Source organism: Schistocerca cancellata, chromosome 4 (genome assembly GCF_023864275.1).
Source record: "Schistocerca cancellata isolate TAMUIC-IGC-003103 chromosome 4, iqSchCanc2.1, whole genome shotgun sequence".
Lineage (NCBI taxonomy): Eukaryota > Metazoa > Arthropoda > Insecta > Orthoptera > Acrididae > Schistocerca > Schistocerca cancellata.
Window position 1 is genome coordinate 99,941,160 of NC_064629.1, and position 15,784 is coordinate 99,956,943.

The window sequence follows — 15,784 nt, forward strand, 5'->3', positions numbered from 1 at the left end:
GCTACCATTCCTCTTGTTAGTCTGAGGACAACCGATTTCTCACCTTGGGTATCATTTATATGAGAGCGAGTTTATCATATTTAACAGCTCCATGCAGAGATGCCTGCTTTGCCACGGCATCTACCTGTTCATTTTCAGGTATCCCAGGGTCGCCTTTCATCCAGACCATCACCATGTTGCCATAGTTCCACAACACCAGATTAGCAACATCGACAATTGCTGCCACTATGGGGTCGGTACAATTATTATGATGGTTTCTTATCAGTTGTAAATACTATCATACGTATATGATGACCATTGTGTCTGCCGTGGTTGTCTGTGCGAAAACTATGGCTTCCAAAATGACAATCAGCCCGACTGTCATAATAGTGGAGTGTGGATCCAACTTCTGTAGGCTTTGTTGTCTGCTTCGGGGTAAACAATACGCACTACCAGCACCTTCACGAGACTTGGACCCATCTGTATACATCACACAAGCATGATGATAGTAAGACTGGAATTCCATTGCCGTTCCATAACCTGTGTCGTGTTTAAGATACTTTAAACTATAGGCTGTTAATTCCCGATTTTTTTTTTTTCGTCAAGGGGCCCATATTCGTCGAAATAGAGTCTCAGGAGGAATTTATTGTAGAGGTATATTCGTCTTATCTTCAACGATGGTTCATTTGCTTCAACCACTGATACGTTGATTGGCGTTAACATGAACGCCCCAGTAACTACACGCAAGGCTTTCTACTGCATAGTGTCGATTCTTTGGAGCGTGCTAACTGATCCTGTTCTGTAGCACAGGTTCTGTAATCCAAGTGTGTCTTTAGTGGAGACCAGTATGAAGTCATCGCTGTCCACCTATCAGAGCTGCAGCATACTCCAGTCGTAACTCTAATGAGACTGCAGGCTTTTTCACATCTGGTAAAGATATGTCGGATCTGAGGACCCCATCTTATTTTACCTTCGAAAATCACCCCAAGCTGTTGAGTGGTTTTTCCAACTGGATATGTATGTTGTCCCAGATGCATTGTTTGGGGAAACGGAATCTCTTGGCGAGTAAAGGTAATAAGAGTAGACTTAGCCACTTTCTGAACACCACTCACGCAGACATATCAGAGCGCTATGCGTTTTCGGATGATGGGACTGTTCTGTCTTCGGAATATATGCATTTGTCGTCTGATTATTGTAATACCTGGGTGTCACTGGCAAAGTCTGCACTACATAGAATGAATAATAAGGGAGCCAAAATTGATCCGTGCGGGTGTCCGCTGCTGGTTTCTCTGCGTCCCAGTTTAGCTTTGTGTTGCCAAATGATTGTCTTATTACTGCTCAGAAAGCTTACAGTTTTACAAACGAGTTGTTTTAGAATTTGGAGTTTCTCCAATTTTTCTCTAAGACTGAAAAGACGACATTGTCATATGCTTTAGGCAATTCTACGAATGTAACAAACGTATAACGATGCCGAGAGAAATTTAGCTCTATGTTAGTAACTTACCGTAAAAGGATCTCAGTTGTCCCTTTTCCTTTTCGAAATCCATGTAGTGTTTCCGGTAATATTTTATAATCCTTTGCATTACCTTCGCCGAACACGATAGTAAGTGATAGGCCGATACAACTCGCATTTGTCACATCTATTTCCCGATTTGTGGGTGGGGAAGAAACGATGCGTTTCCAGCGAGTCGAATTTCATCTGTTGATAGGCCGATACAACTCTGGTTTATCACATCTCTTTGCCAATTTGTGGATAGGGACAACACGATATGTTTTCAGCGAATCGATTTTGATCTGTTGTGTTCATACATTATTGTAAATTTTGAGCAGCAGCAGTTTCCCTTTGTGTGGGATGTGTCGTATCATTGTGTTAACGTACCGCTTCAATGCTTCGTCGATGTTATTATCGTCGTCGCCTTCGGCGGGATGTTCCTGTGTACAGGTCATTGAAAGCAATAAACCTTACTGGGCAATTTAATAGGCAGCAGCTTATTGGTGGTTCCAGTGTTTTTCGTGGACTTAAAATGCATTTCACGTTTGATGTATCAGCAGTGTTTGGAGGCAGTACATGGTTGACCTTGGCCGCTGTGTGGGGCAGTCATGCAGACTATGGTGGCGTTGAAGCTTTTCCTGGTGCAAACATTTTGGCTTGGAAGACTTGGAGTGTTACAGAGAGTACCGGACTACTACAGAAGATTCTTTATGATACCTTGGTTCCGGACAAGACGTTTCCCATCTCATCTACAAGAAAGAAGCTGCTTAATTCTGACGAGTACTTGTTTATTTGGGCCAAGTAGAAAATAACAGTTGTAAGATAAAGCTTGGAGGAGACTGTATGTAGTATTATAGGCCATATGCAGTACACTACCCTTGGGAGAGCGCAGTGTGGAGTTCTCCCAGCGAACAGAGTTGTGTAATGCCACTGTTGTCCTCCTCAACATTTATTAATGGTCCCCTCGTCTTCCGTGTCCATTGCGTCAGGGGGGGTATCATGCATAAGAATGACTCAAAATGTTTGTCGGGTGGTGGAGGTGTGAACACGTCAAATCGTTTTTTATGTTTCTTATCACATTAAAAATCCTGGTTATTCGTATGGCTTTGCAGAATGCAGTGCAGAAATTTTGCCACGATTTTCTTTTTCTGTAGAAGAATATTTTCTTGGCTGCAGCTTGTGCATTCTTAAGAGTAAGAATATTCTCATCGTAAGAGAGATTTTTGTATTTTCTCGATGACTCCATTCGTTTCTTGGGGAGTGCGTCACATTTTGAAACCCACCAAAACGATGATGGCCCATGAATAGTCCTTTTATGTCCTCATTGAGGTACTCAGACTGTTTCATCGATAAGTGATTCCAAGACCGCATAGTCTCTTTCGGGATCCTCAGTTTCGATAGTCGTCTCCTGTTTTTCTTCCAGTACCACGTCGTAAAGGTTGGAATTAGCTTTGTTTGTGTTCCATTTCCGGCTCATTGTCTGTTTGACAGTCACCCTAGGTTGTGTGTTTATTATAATTCGCATTAGTATCCCACATCACTTAAAAAATGGTTCAAATGGCTCTGAGCACTATGGGACTTAACTTCTGAGGTCATCAGTCCCCTAGAACTTAGAACTACTTAAACCTAACTAACCTAAGGACATCGCACACATCCATGCCCGACGCAGGATTCGAACCTGCGACCGTAGCGGTCACGCGGTTCCAGACTGAACCCACATCACTTCCCATGTTGTTCCGGTAAACAGTGTAGCGGATGCTATGGTCAAGGCCGCTGCCATAGGGACTTCATTTGGCCAATCTATTCGTGTAGGTGAGCCATCATTTAGTATTTCAAGGTTCTTCGAATCTAGTACATCCACTATTATTTTTCGCTTTGCTTTAGCGTTTCTGCAGCTCTACAGATGCAGTTACAGTTATTTAGTAGAAGAAGGCATTTCCCGATCAAGGCAGTGATTGTTGTTCACTGTTGTTTGGAAAGTCTGTCGTAGGTGCTTTGTATGTTGAGACCAAATTCTGATGGAAGTCTCTGATCCGCAGGAGGATACCCACTATTCGTAAAGTATCATGCTGAGTGCCAGTACTGACAATGGAAAAGCGGATATCTTGTTTTATTAACAACGCTGCACCGCCAGAGCCATTATCTCTATCTCCTCTAGTGACAGAATATCCCAGAAGTGTGAACGGTTCTTTCGGTTTTAACAACTTTCGCTAATGATACAAATGTCTACATCAGTTTCATGTAAAAAATATCAGAGGTTGTCTTTGTTTGCCTTGAGCGATCTCGCGTTCTGTTATATGATTTTATAGACCGTTTTGGGGTGCAAACACATTTTGGATTAACATCCGGAAACATCTGTGTGTAGTACTGGAGTGGAACCTGATTCTCAGCCTTCAAGGTCCGAGCAGTCGCCAGGGGTGGGTTTATTGGTAGTTGGGAGCTCCAATGTCAGGCGCGTAATTGGGCCCCTTAGGGATATGGCGGCTAAGGAGGGGAAGAAATCCAGTGTGCACTCCGTGTGCATTCCGGGTGGAGTCATTCCTGATGTGGAAAGGGTCCTTCCGAATGCCATGAAGAGTACAGGGTGCAGCCAGCTGCAGGTGGTGGCACATGTCGGCACTAATGACGTGTGTCGCTTTGGATCTGAGGAAATTCTCTCTGGATTCCAGAGGCTATCTGATTTGGTGAAGGCTGCCGGTCTTGCTTACGAGATGAAGGCAGAGCTCACCATCTGCATCATCGTTGACAGAACCGACTGCGGACCTTTGGTGCAGAGCCGGGTGGAGGGTCTGAATCAGAGGCTCAGACGGTTTTGCGACCGTGTTGGCTGCAGATTCCTTGACTTGCGCCATAGGGTGGTGGGGTTTCGGGTTCCGCTGAATAGGTCAGGAGTTCACTACACTCAGCTGGCGGCTACACGGGTAGCGGAGGCTGTGTGGCGTGGACTGGGCGGTTTTTTAGGTTAGAAGGCCTTTGGAAAGTACGGGGTGAGCTGCAATCTCAAAGGGTGCATGGCAAATACAGGACGTGCTTGGATCAAGGAACAGTCGGAATTGTAGTTGTAAATTGTTGTAGTTGTGCTGGGAAAGTCCCTGAGCTTCAAGCGCTAATAGAAAGCACAGAAGCTGAAATCGTTATAGGTACAGAAAGCTGGCTAAAGCCTGAAATAAGTTCTGCGGAAATTTTTACAAAGTCTCAGACGGTGTTCAGGAAAGATAGATTAGGCAGAATTGGTGGTGGAGTGTTTGTGTCTGTCAGTAGTGGTTTATCTTGTAGTGAAGTCGAAGTAGATACTCCGTGCGAATTGGTATGGGTGGAGGTTATACTTAACAGCCGAACTAAGTTAATAATTGGCCCCTTCTACCGACCCCAGACACCGATGATATAGTTGATGAACAGTTCAGAGAAAATTTGAGTCTCGTAACAAATAAATACCCCACTCATACGGTTATAGTTGGTGGGGACTTCAACCTTCCCTCGATATGTTGGCAAAAATACTTGTTCAAAACCGGTGGTAGGCAAAAAACATCTTCCGAGATTGTCTTAAATGCTTTCTCCGAAAATTATTTCGAGCAGTTAGTCCACGAACCCACGCGAATTGTAAATGGTTGCGAAAACACACTTGACCTCTTAGCCACAAACAATCCAGAGCTAATAGAGGGCATCATGACTGATACAGGGATTAGTGATCACAAGTTCGTTATAGCTACGCTCAACACCGTTTCTTCCAAATCCACCAGAAACAAACCCAAAATAATTTTATTAAAAAAAAGTGTCACTAGAAGCCTTCCTAAGAGACAATCTCCATTCCCTCCGAACTGACTATGCAAATGTAGACGAGATGTGGCTCAAATTCAAAGATATAGTAGCAACAGCAACTGAGAGATTCATACCTCATAAATTGGTAAGAGATGGAACTGATCCCCCATGGTACACAAAAAAAGTCCGAACGCTGTTGCAGAGGCAACGGAAAAAGCATGCGAAGTTCAGAAGAACGCGAAATCCCGAAGATTGGCTAAAATTTACAGACGCGAGAAATTTGGCCCGGACTTCAATGCGAGATGCCTTTAATAGGTTCCACAACGAAACATTGTCTCGAAATTTGGTAGAAAATCCGAAGAAATTCTGGTCGTATGTAAAGTACACAAGCGGCAAGACGCAGTCAATACCTGCGCTGCGCAGTGCCGATGGTACTGTTACCGACGGCTCTGCCACTAAAGCGGAGTTATTGAACGCAGTTTTCCGAAATTCCTTCACCAGGGAAGACGAATGGAATATTCAAAAATCTGAAACACGAACAGCTGCTAGCATGAGTTTCTTCGAAGTAGATACCTTAGGGGTTGCGAAGCAACTCAAATCGCTTGATACGGGAAAGTCTTCAAATGGCTCTGAGCACTATGGGACTTAACATCTGTGGTCATCAGTCCCCTAGAACTTAGAACTACTTAAACATAACTAACCTAAGGACATCACACACATCCATGCCCGAGGCAGGATTCGAACCTGCGACATAAGCAGTCGCGCGGTTCCGGACTGAGCGCCTAGAACCGGGCAAGTCTTCAGGTCCAGATTGTATACCGATTAGGTTCCTTTCAGATTACGTTGATACAATAGCTCCCTACTTAGCAATCATATACAACCGCTCGCTCACCGATAGATCTGTACCTGCAGATTGGAAAATTGCGCAGTCTTTATTCGCACGAAGTAATGGCCGCTATCGACAGGGGATCTCAAGTTGACTCCGTATTTGTAGATTTCCGGAAAGCTTTTGACACCGTTCCTCACAAGCGACTTCTAATCAAGCTGCGGGCCTATGGGGTATCGTCTCAGTTGTGCGACTGGATTCGTGATTTCCTGTCAGGAAGGTCGCAGTTCGTAGTAATAGACGGCAAATCATCGAGTAAAACTGAAGTGATATCAGGTGTTCCCCAGGGAAGCGTCCTGGAACCTCTGCTGTTCCTGATCTACATAAATGACCTGGGTGACAATCTGAGCAGTTCTCTTAGGTTGTTCGCAGATGATGCCGTAATTTACCGTCTAGTAAGGTCATCCGAAGACCAGTATCAGTTGCAAAGCGATTTAGAAAAGATTGCTGTATTGTGTGGCAGGTGGAAGTTGACGCTAAACAACGAAAAGTGTGAGGTGATCCACATGAGTTCCAAAAGAAATCCGTTGGAATTCGATTACTCGATAAATAGTACAATTCTCAAGGCTGTCAATTCAACTAAGTGCCTGGGTGTTAAAATTACGAACAACTTCAGTTGGAAAGACCACATAGATAATATTGTGGGAAGGCAAGCCAAAGGTTGCGTTTCATTGGCAGGGCACTTAGAAGATGCAACAAGTCCACTAAAGAGACAGCTTACACTACACCCGTTCGTCCTCAGTTAGAATATTGCTGCGCGGTGTGGGATCCTTACCAGGTGGGATTGACGGAGGACACCAAAAAGGTGCAAAAAAGGGCAGCTCGTTTTGTATTATCACGTAATAGGGGAGAGAGTGTGGCAGATATGATACGCGAGTTAGGATGGAAGGCATTAAAGCAAAGACGTTTTTCGTCGCGGCGAGATCTACACTCCTGGAAATTGAAATAAGAACACCGTGAATTCATTGTCCCAGGAAGGGGAAACTTTATTGACACATTCCTGGGGTCAGATACATCACATGATCACACTGACAGAACCACAGGCACATAGACACAGGCAACAGAGCATGCACAATGTCGGCACTAGTACAGTGTATATCCACCTTTCGCAGCAATGCAGGCTGCTATTCTCCCATGGAGACGATCCTAGAGATGCTGGATGTAGTCCTGTGGAACGGCTTGCCATGCCATTTCCACCTGGCGCCTCAGTTGGACCAGCGTTCGTGCTGGACGTGCAGACCGCGTGAGACGACACTTCATCCAGTCCCAAACATGCTCAATGGGGGACAGATCCGGAGGTCTTGCTGGCCAGGGTAGTTGACGTACACCTTCTAGAGGACGTTGGGTGGCACGGGATACATGCGGACGTGCATTGTCCTGTTGGAACAGCAAGTTCCCTTGCCGGTCTAGGAATGGTAGAACGATGGGTTCGATGACGGTTTGGATGTACCGTGCACTATTCAGTGTCCCCTCGACGATCACCAGTGGTGTACGGCCAGTGTAGGAGACCGCTCCCCACACCATGATGCCGGGTGTTGGCCCTGTGTGCCTCGGTCGTATGCAGTCCTGATTGTGGCGCTCACCTGCACGGCGCCAAACACGCATACGACCATCATTGGCACCAAGGCAGAAGCGACTCTCATCGCTGAAGACGACACGTCTCCATTCGTCCCTCCATTCACGCCTGTCGCGACACCACTGGAGGCGGGCTGCACGATGTTGGGGCGTGAGCGGAAGACGGCCTAACGGTGTGCGGGACCGTAGCCCAGCTTCATGGAGACGGTTGCGAATGGTCCTCGCCGATACCCCAGGAGCAACAGTGTCCCTAATTTGCTGGGAAGTGGCGGTGCGGTCCCCTACGGCACTGCGTAGGATCCTACGGTCTTGGCGTGCATCCGTGCATCGCTGCGGTCCGGTCCCAGGTCGACGGGCACGTGCACCTTCCGCCGACCACTGGCGACAACATCGATGTACTGTGGAGACCTCACGCCCCACGTGTTGAGCAATTCGGCGGTACGTCCATCCGGCCTCCCGCATGCCCACTATACGCCCTCGCTCAAAGTCTGTCAACTGCACATACGGTTCACGTCCACGCTGTCGCGGCATGCTACCAGTGTTAAAGACAGCGATGGAGCTCCGTATGCCACGGCAAACTGGCTGACACTGACGGCGGCGGTGCACAAATGCTGCGCAGCTAGCGCCATTCGACGGCCAACACCGCGGTTCCTGGTGTGTCCGCTGTGCCGTGCGTGTGATCATTGCTTGTACAGCCCTCTCGCAGTGTCCGGAGCAAGTATGGTGGGTCTGACACACCGGTGTCAATGTGTTCTTTTTTCCATTTCCAGGAGTGTATTTACGAAATTTCAGTCACCAACTTTCTCTTCCTAATGCAAAAATATTTTGTTGAGTCCAACCTACATAGGTAGTAATGATCATCAAAATAAAATGAGAGAAATCAGAGCTCGAACAGAAAGGTTTAGGTGTTCGTTTTTCCCACGCGCTCTTCGGGAGTGGAATGGTAGGGAGATAGTATGATTGTGGTTCAATGAACCCTCTGCCAAGCACTTAAATGTGAATTGCAGAGTAGTCATACAGATGTAGATGTAGATGTAGATGTATCCTGCTGGTACGATATTTCGTTCATCACAGCCATACTTATACTTAAAATGTTGTTAACGTGGTAGTTCTCTCTTGGTTGAGTCTGAATTTGTCGTGGGTAGGGATTGGGACCCAGTGGAGGGAGAGTGAAGCAGAATTCTTGTTGGTACAATTGGTCCCGTGGTACTGCACTTTGGTAAGCCCTCTGTGTCCCGTAGAAATTACATTTTGCTGATGGTGTAGTTGGGCACGCCGTATGAGAGAAGGGTGCGGCGGTATCGGCTGTGAATCCACTGGAGCCACCGATCCTGACGTCTGCTGCATTATCGTCATAGGATGGGTTGCTACAGATCGTAGATGGCGGTACTGCACTGAGCCGCTGTTGAGTTGGGAGAGTCGGGAATTCTGTAACCTATCTAGTAATGTTTGAGAGAGAAGTAAGTACATTTGCATAAGCCTATTTTCAAAGACATCTGTTGCAACTCGGAAGCCATGGTGGTTCGGTCCCATCAATCGTCGACCGCAATATTTATCTTTGCCCGCTTTCCATGGCCGGTGGGCAGGTGGCGTGCGCAGAGTGGCGTTGGGATGAATCGGCGGCGAGCTCTTGTGTGTGGAGTTGCTTGGCAAGTGATTGGTCGTTTGGGAGAGGTGATAGCCTCTGCTGTTGTTGTCTCCCTGGAACGTGGCCGTGTCTAAGAAACAGTTGTGCAGCACCTCCCTAATGGCGGAAATTTCATCTTCTCGTTGCCTTTGCGGTGCGGATAAGGCTTAAAGATTGAGTTTTCCTATCGTACCCTTTAATGGCCAAAAGAGTTTGTTGTCTGCCAAGTTGCAATGACCGCAATAAAATTAACACGAGAATTGCTGTCTAGTGTGTCCAGCAATGTCCCTCATAAAATTGACATGAGAACTGCTGTCTAGTGTGTTCACGCAGATGAGAGCAAGACTTTGTAATTCTTGGATTGGCAAATGAGATTTTAAACCTTACCCTTAATATTAATGAAATCACAAATTTAATTAAGAAATATTTTGGAGACGTGTTAGTGTACTTTGTATAATATGTTGTTTTAGTTATTATCAATCGTTGGCTCAACAAAGGTCCATTGTGACTTCGTATGCGGAAAATAGTGCGCCTGTATAATGGGCGTGGTACACATCGGTTGGGAGTGGCAGTCTAGTTACGCATGGCAAATTGTAAGCAGCGAGTAAAATTTTTGCTTTAAATGGTTCAAATGCCTCTAAGCATTATGGGACTTAACATCTGAGGTCATCAGTCCCAGAGACTTAGAACTACTTAAGCCTAACTAACCTAAGGACATCACACACATTCATGCCCGAGGCAGGATTCGAACCTACGACCGCAGCAGCTGCGCGGTTCCGGACTGAAGTGCCTAGAACCGCTTAGCCACATCGACCGCAAAAATTTTTGGTGATCCGTGTCCTATGTTTAAGCGGATCCTTACCTTGTTTAATTCTCATTCTGTTGTAGTAGAATGTAATTTTCTAAGGCATCTCCGTCAGCTCAGTTGTCGTTAGTAATTGTGACCTTTCCACTGTACTGACCGAATTTAAGATACTGTTAAGGATTTACCCTGAAGAATTTTGGGTGTTTCACGTTCCTCTGTTAAACTGTATTTAAGGGCTGCTGTAGCAGTCAGCACCATGGGAACGCCACCACTGCTTGTCTGTGTTTGCCCTATGGCAAATACGTACGGAGTCAGCGGAATGCCAGCACCGCCCCCTGGCGGTGTGCGGTTATACTCCTGGAAGTCCAGCCGCGTCGGCGCGGTGCGCCGAGCGATAACTTGTGGACGTGATACTCCTGTATCCTGCTCGCCGCATTTATACCTAAGTTAAGTTACCTTGTGATTCAATAATCAGTGTTTCTTATGGTAAATTATATTGTCTTCCCTCTTAGAGCATACTTGGTCTTTTCATTATTCACATTATGCACGGCACTTGAGTGTCATAATTAATTACGCTTTACAGTTGTCACGCTCCAGGAGACTGGGTTTGATTTCCACTGCTTAGAACTGTTCCTGTGGGGCGCCAGTTTCCATAGAGGGTTTCCTCAGTTCAAACTTGAAGGCCTCCACGCCAGATTATTCAGGGTTGAAAATGTTGTGAACTTTCGATGTCGTTTCCCGTGGCTTAGACAGTTGTTAGTTTCCTGAAAATTGAAATTAAATGCCCACCTTGTGGACTCTTACTATGTAATACAAATCACTCGATCCATAGATTGCCGAGCGGTCTAAGGCGCTGCAGTCATGGACTGTGCGGCTGGTCCCGGCGGAGGTTCGAGTCCTCCCTCGGGCATGGGTGTGTGTGTTTGTCCTTAGGATAATTTTGTTTAAGTAGTGTGTAAGCTTAGGGACTGATGACCTTAGCAGTTAAGTCCCATAATATTTCACACACATTTGAACACATTTTTGAACATCCATAGATTCCTACAGTTCAGTTATTACCTGGGCTGATTATTCATTATTTTAAATTTTCTATAAAATTGAATTCAACAAATTTACGGTTGTGTAAAGAATTTCTTGTTGCTGAAAATTGAACCTGAAGGACTATTTCAGAGATTCCTTGGTTTTACAGCAACTGGGCTGAGTTTGTATGTTTCGTATTTTGTAAAGTCTTAAGACTGTTTGAATAAACGATATGTTCTTGAAAAACTGAATACGGTGAAAGGTGTAGCAGATAAAGATGAACCTGAGGCCCGATGCTTCCACCTCGGCTTTCCTTAAATTGAGCGTCGCTAGTAATATTATTGAGAGACATAATTTTGTTAATTTCCTAGTGTTTCAGTTAGGTTGGGCATGTTCCAGAGAGGTCACTGTGACCACCGGTACAATGATACAGGATGGTTGATTATCCCTCCCACAGGCAATACTTCTATGTGGGCCTGTGCAGGACACAGGTCTTGTGTTACTTCTGCATTGCTTGCTGCTATGTCCAAATCGCAAACAGTTACAGTATTGTAAGAAGGAGGGTAAATCAACCGGCCGGTGTGGCCGAGCGGTTCTAGGTGCTTCAGTCTGGAACCGCGCTACCGCTACCCCTTTCGCCCATAAAGAGATATTGCTATCGATAGCTAGACTTAAAAATAGGAGCCGGCAACAGTGGCCTAGCGGTTCTAGGCGCTTCAGTCCGGAACCACGTGGCTGCTACGGTTGCAGGTTCGAATCCTGCCTCGGGCATGGATGTGTGTGATGTCCTTAGGTTAGTTAGGTTTAAGTAGTTCTAAGTTCTAGGGGACTGATGACCTCCGATGTTAAGTCCCATAGTGCTCAGAGCCATTTGAACCATTTTTGAGGGTAAATCAACATTCAATGAACAGCGAACTCCATAAATATAAGCAAAATTTCGGAGCCGCTGTTATATAAACGTCACAACACAAACTGAACACAACTTCGTTACCTTTTTTCCATTCAAGATTACAATTTTACTAAATCTTATGTTGACAATAGGTTCGCTGCAATTAGTAATTCGTTTACCGTAAGGGCGGTTTCAACAGTACTGATGATGCCTTGTTAAGCAGCGAAGACCTTCGGAAAATAGGCCTCCTAATTTGCTTGTCTAGGAAAGAATGTTGAACCAAGGCTGGGCTGTTAATTTTGTCACATTTTCTCTCTAACCAAAGTTTCCCACATGACGTGATTAATCACCCCTTTATGTTCGATGCAAAGACTATGGAAGACGGTCCGATCGGTCGCGAAATGGAAACTACGGTGAAACAAAGATGTTTCATTTGCAACATTTAGTTACGCATTCTATGAGCTAGTTATTTGCATAGTCGTCGCCCCGACTTACAAGTTTGTCTCAGCACTGTACCAACTTCCCAATATCCTTATCGATGAGGATGATAGGATGATGATAAAGACAGCACAACACCCTGTCCCTGTGCGGAGAAAATTGCCCTACCCAGCCCTGAATCGAACCTAGGCCCCATCACTATGACCATTCAGCAACCGGTGGCGGACGTGTACCCTAATGACTGCACGACACAAAGTTTTACTCGTCACCTGGGCCCGTCAACACCGACATTGGACTGTTGATGACTGGAAACATGCTGCCTGGTCGGAAGAGTCTCGTTTCAAACTGTATCGAGTGGATGGACGTGTACGGGTATGGAGACAACCACCATGAACCCTGCATGTCACCAGGGGATTGCTCAAGTTGGTGGAGGCCTTGTAATGGTAAAGGACGTATGCAGTTGGAATGACATGGGACGGACATGGGCAATTCCAGCAGAACAATGCGACATCCCAAACGTCGAGAATTGCTACAGAGTGGCTCCAGGAACACTCTTCTGAGTTTAGACACTTCCGCAGGCCACCAAACATTATTGAGCATATCTCGGATGCCTTGCAACGTGCTGTTCAGAAGAGATCTCCACCCCCTCGTATTCATAAGGATTTATGGACAGCCCTGTAGGATTCATGGTGTCAATTCCCTCTAGCATTACTTCAGACATTAGTTGAGTCCATCCCACATCGTGTTACGTTTTTTCTGCGTGCTCGCGGGGGCTCTACACGATATTCGACAGGGATACCAGTTTCTTTAGCTTCTCAGTGTATATGGCTCTGCAAATGATGTATAGTTCTAGTTATTACAGATATATTTCAAAGGTGAACTATACCATTATCTCACAGTCTTCTTGGACTCAAATATCAGCCATGGACTACTTTAACAAGAACTAAACTACTACTTCGGTAGGTTGAACTTTACAATTTACTGTACAAATATACAACAGAGAACTGACCGAAACAACACAGGACCGTTGGAACTACTTCGTTAACACGCAGCTACTGAACAACGTATGTGAAGAACCATTTAAATTACAGACAGAATGAATTAGGATCCCAACGGTTCTGTCAACAATAAAACGGGCAGACGGAACGATGACACAGGTATGACGATTCTCGGCAAAGTTTCTGCAAAGCAAGATCCTCCGTGATGACGAAGAAAGGCAAGACCAACAACACCATACGCACTCACGTAATTAAATGAATAATATTACGAAAATGGCGGTGTTACCACCCCTTTCGCCTGCTAAATCAGCTCTCGTTTTTTAGTGTTTTTTTTTCTTTCTCTTATGGTTGCCTTCTTGCGGCTTTATCTCCTGGGACATTTCTACGAAGGTTATTAAAATTTGAAGAATGCATTACGTGAACACAAGTTTAGAAAAATGTGTGATCACAAGCTGCCCTAAGATGGTAGCAGAAAGAGCGCTAAACAGAGACTGCAGTACGAGCTACAGACATTTTTCGTATGTCTCTACCGACAATGAAAGGTGTTCATATTGTTGAACGTTTCCCCCGCAGCGGGCAAACGGTTGGTGACGTCACACTAAATCGTCGTCACTCGTTATGCGAAACATCGCTCGTTAAGAGGTTTTTTTTCTACAGTATGTCTTGCTCCTTATGCGAATTGCGCGTTATGGGAGGTGCTCGTTAAGTGAGGTTACACTGTATTATGTTATGGGGGACATTCACCTGGGCTTCCATGGGATCTGCGGCAACAATCGAAGGCACCATGACATATGTGTGGACTATGTGAGCATTATTAGGGGCCACCTGTAAACCCTTATGCTTGGCATGAAATCTATTTTCAATTGCGAATAGGGAATAGCATCTGCTGTATAATCAAACGACGACAATGAAAATTTGTTCCGGGTCGGGATGCGAACGTGGATTTGACTATGCTAGCACGACTCACGGCCAGATCGAAATTTCCAAATGACGTCAACCATGTGTCCACGGCCTGCACTCTTACATCCACTATGTATTTTCCCATACAAGGGATACATTTTACTTGAAGGTCGCTTACCCAGTGACAGCAGATAAATACGATATTTCAGTACCTGTGTTACTGCGAACTGCAACGCAAAGTTCCTTCGGACTTATGTCGATTATCGGATAGCCAAATGGTAAGGTGGGATAGGCTCGAAAACCAGGTTCGAGTCCCTGCCCGCCACAAATTTTCATTGTTGTCATTTCGTTATACAGCTGACGGTAATCCACATTCGCAGTTGCGGGTTTCATGTCTTTCATAACGGTTGTAGTCGCTGCAGTGCCTGTTCCTTCTAACATGCGTGAATGCCCGAAGGAACTTTGTGTAGTGTGTGTGTGTGTGTGTGTGTGTGTGTGTGTGTGTGTGCGTGTGTGTGAGTGATTGGGATTCAGGATATGGGTTATAACTAAGAACAGGATATAGGGTGTCACCGCCAGACACCGCACTTGCTAGGTGGTAGCCTTTAAATCGGCCGCGGTCCGCTAGTATACGACGGACCCGCGTGTCGCCACTGTCAGTGATTGCAGACCGAGCGCCGCCACACGGCAGGTCTAGAGACACTTCCTAGCACTCGCCTCAGTTGTACAGCCGCCTTTGCTAGCGAAGCTACACTGACAAATACGCTCTCATTTGCCGAGACGATAGTTAGCATAGCCTTCAGCTACGTCATTTGCTACGACCTAGCAAGGCGCCATGACCAGTTTTATTGAGATTATATAAAGTATCAACAAGAGCGATGTTCACCAATTGTGGATTAAAGTTAAGTATTCCAGAAGCTATGTACTATTTTTGGCTACTATAATTCCTTGTCATTTTCCAGATCTCACGCCAGCCTGCGTAAGCTTTAACGCGTGCATTTCGGCCTCCTCTAGCTATACGGTGTTGGCTCTTCTGCCAACACATCAGAAACAAGGTTCTTTCATTTGTTCACAATATATAAAACATAGGAACAATTTTTTAGGCGTATCCACAATTTCTTCCATGTTCAGAAAATTACTTATGCTTTCTTAGATCGTACCCACATTCCTCGGATAACTGTGGTAATTCTAGAGATAATGCAAGCAAGCAGAGTCCCGACCAGAGATGGGAGGGACGCTTTTATTAGGTCAAAAGCAAACGGTCGGCTCGTCCATTCCGTTTGCGTTAGTGACTGAGTTGAAACCACTCAGTATACAAGGGGCAACAGATAAGAAACATCCTAAGGACAAACACACACACCCATGCCCGCGGGAGGACTCGAACCTCCGCCGGGACCAGTCGCACAGTCCATGACT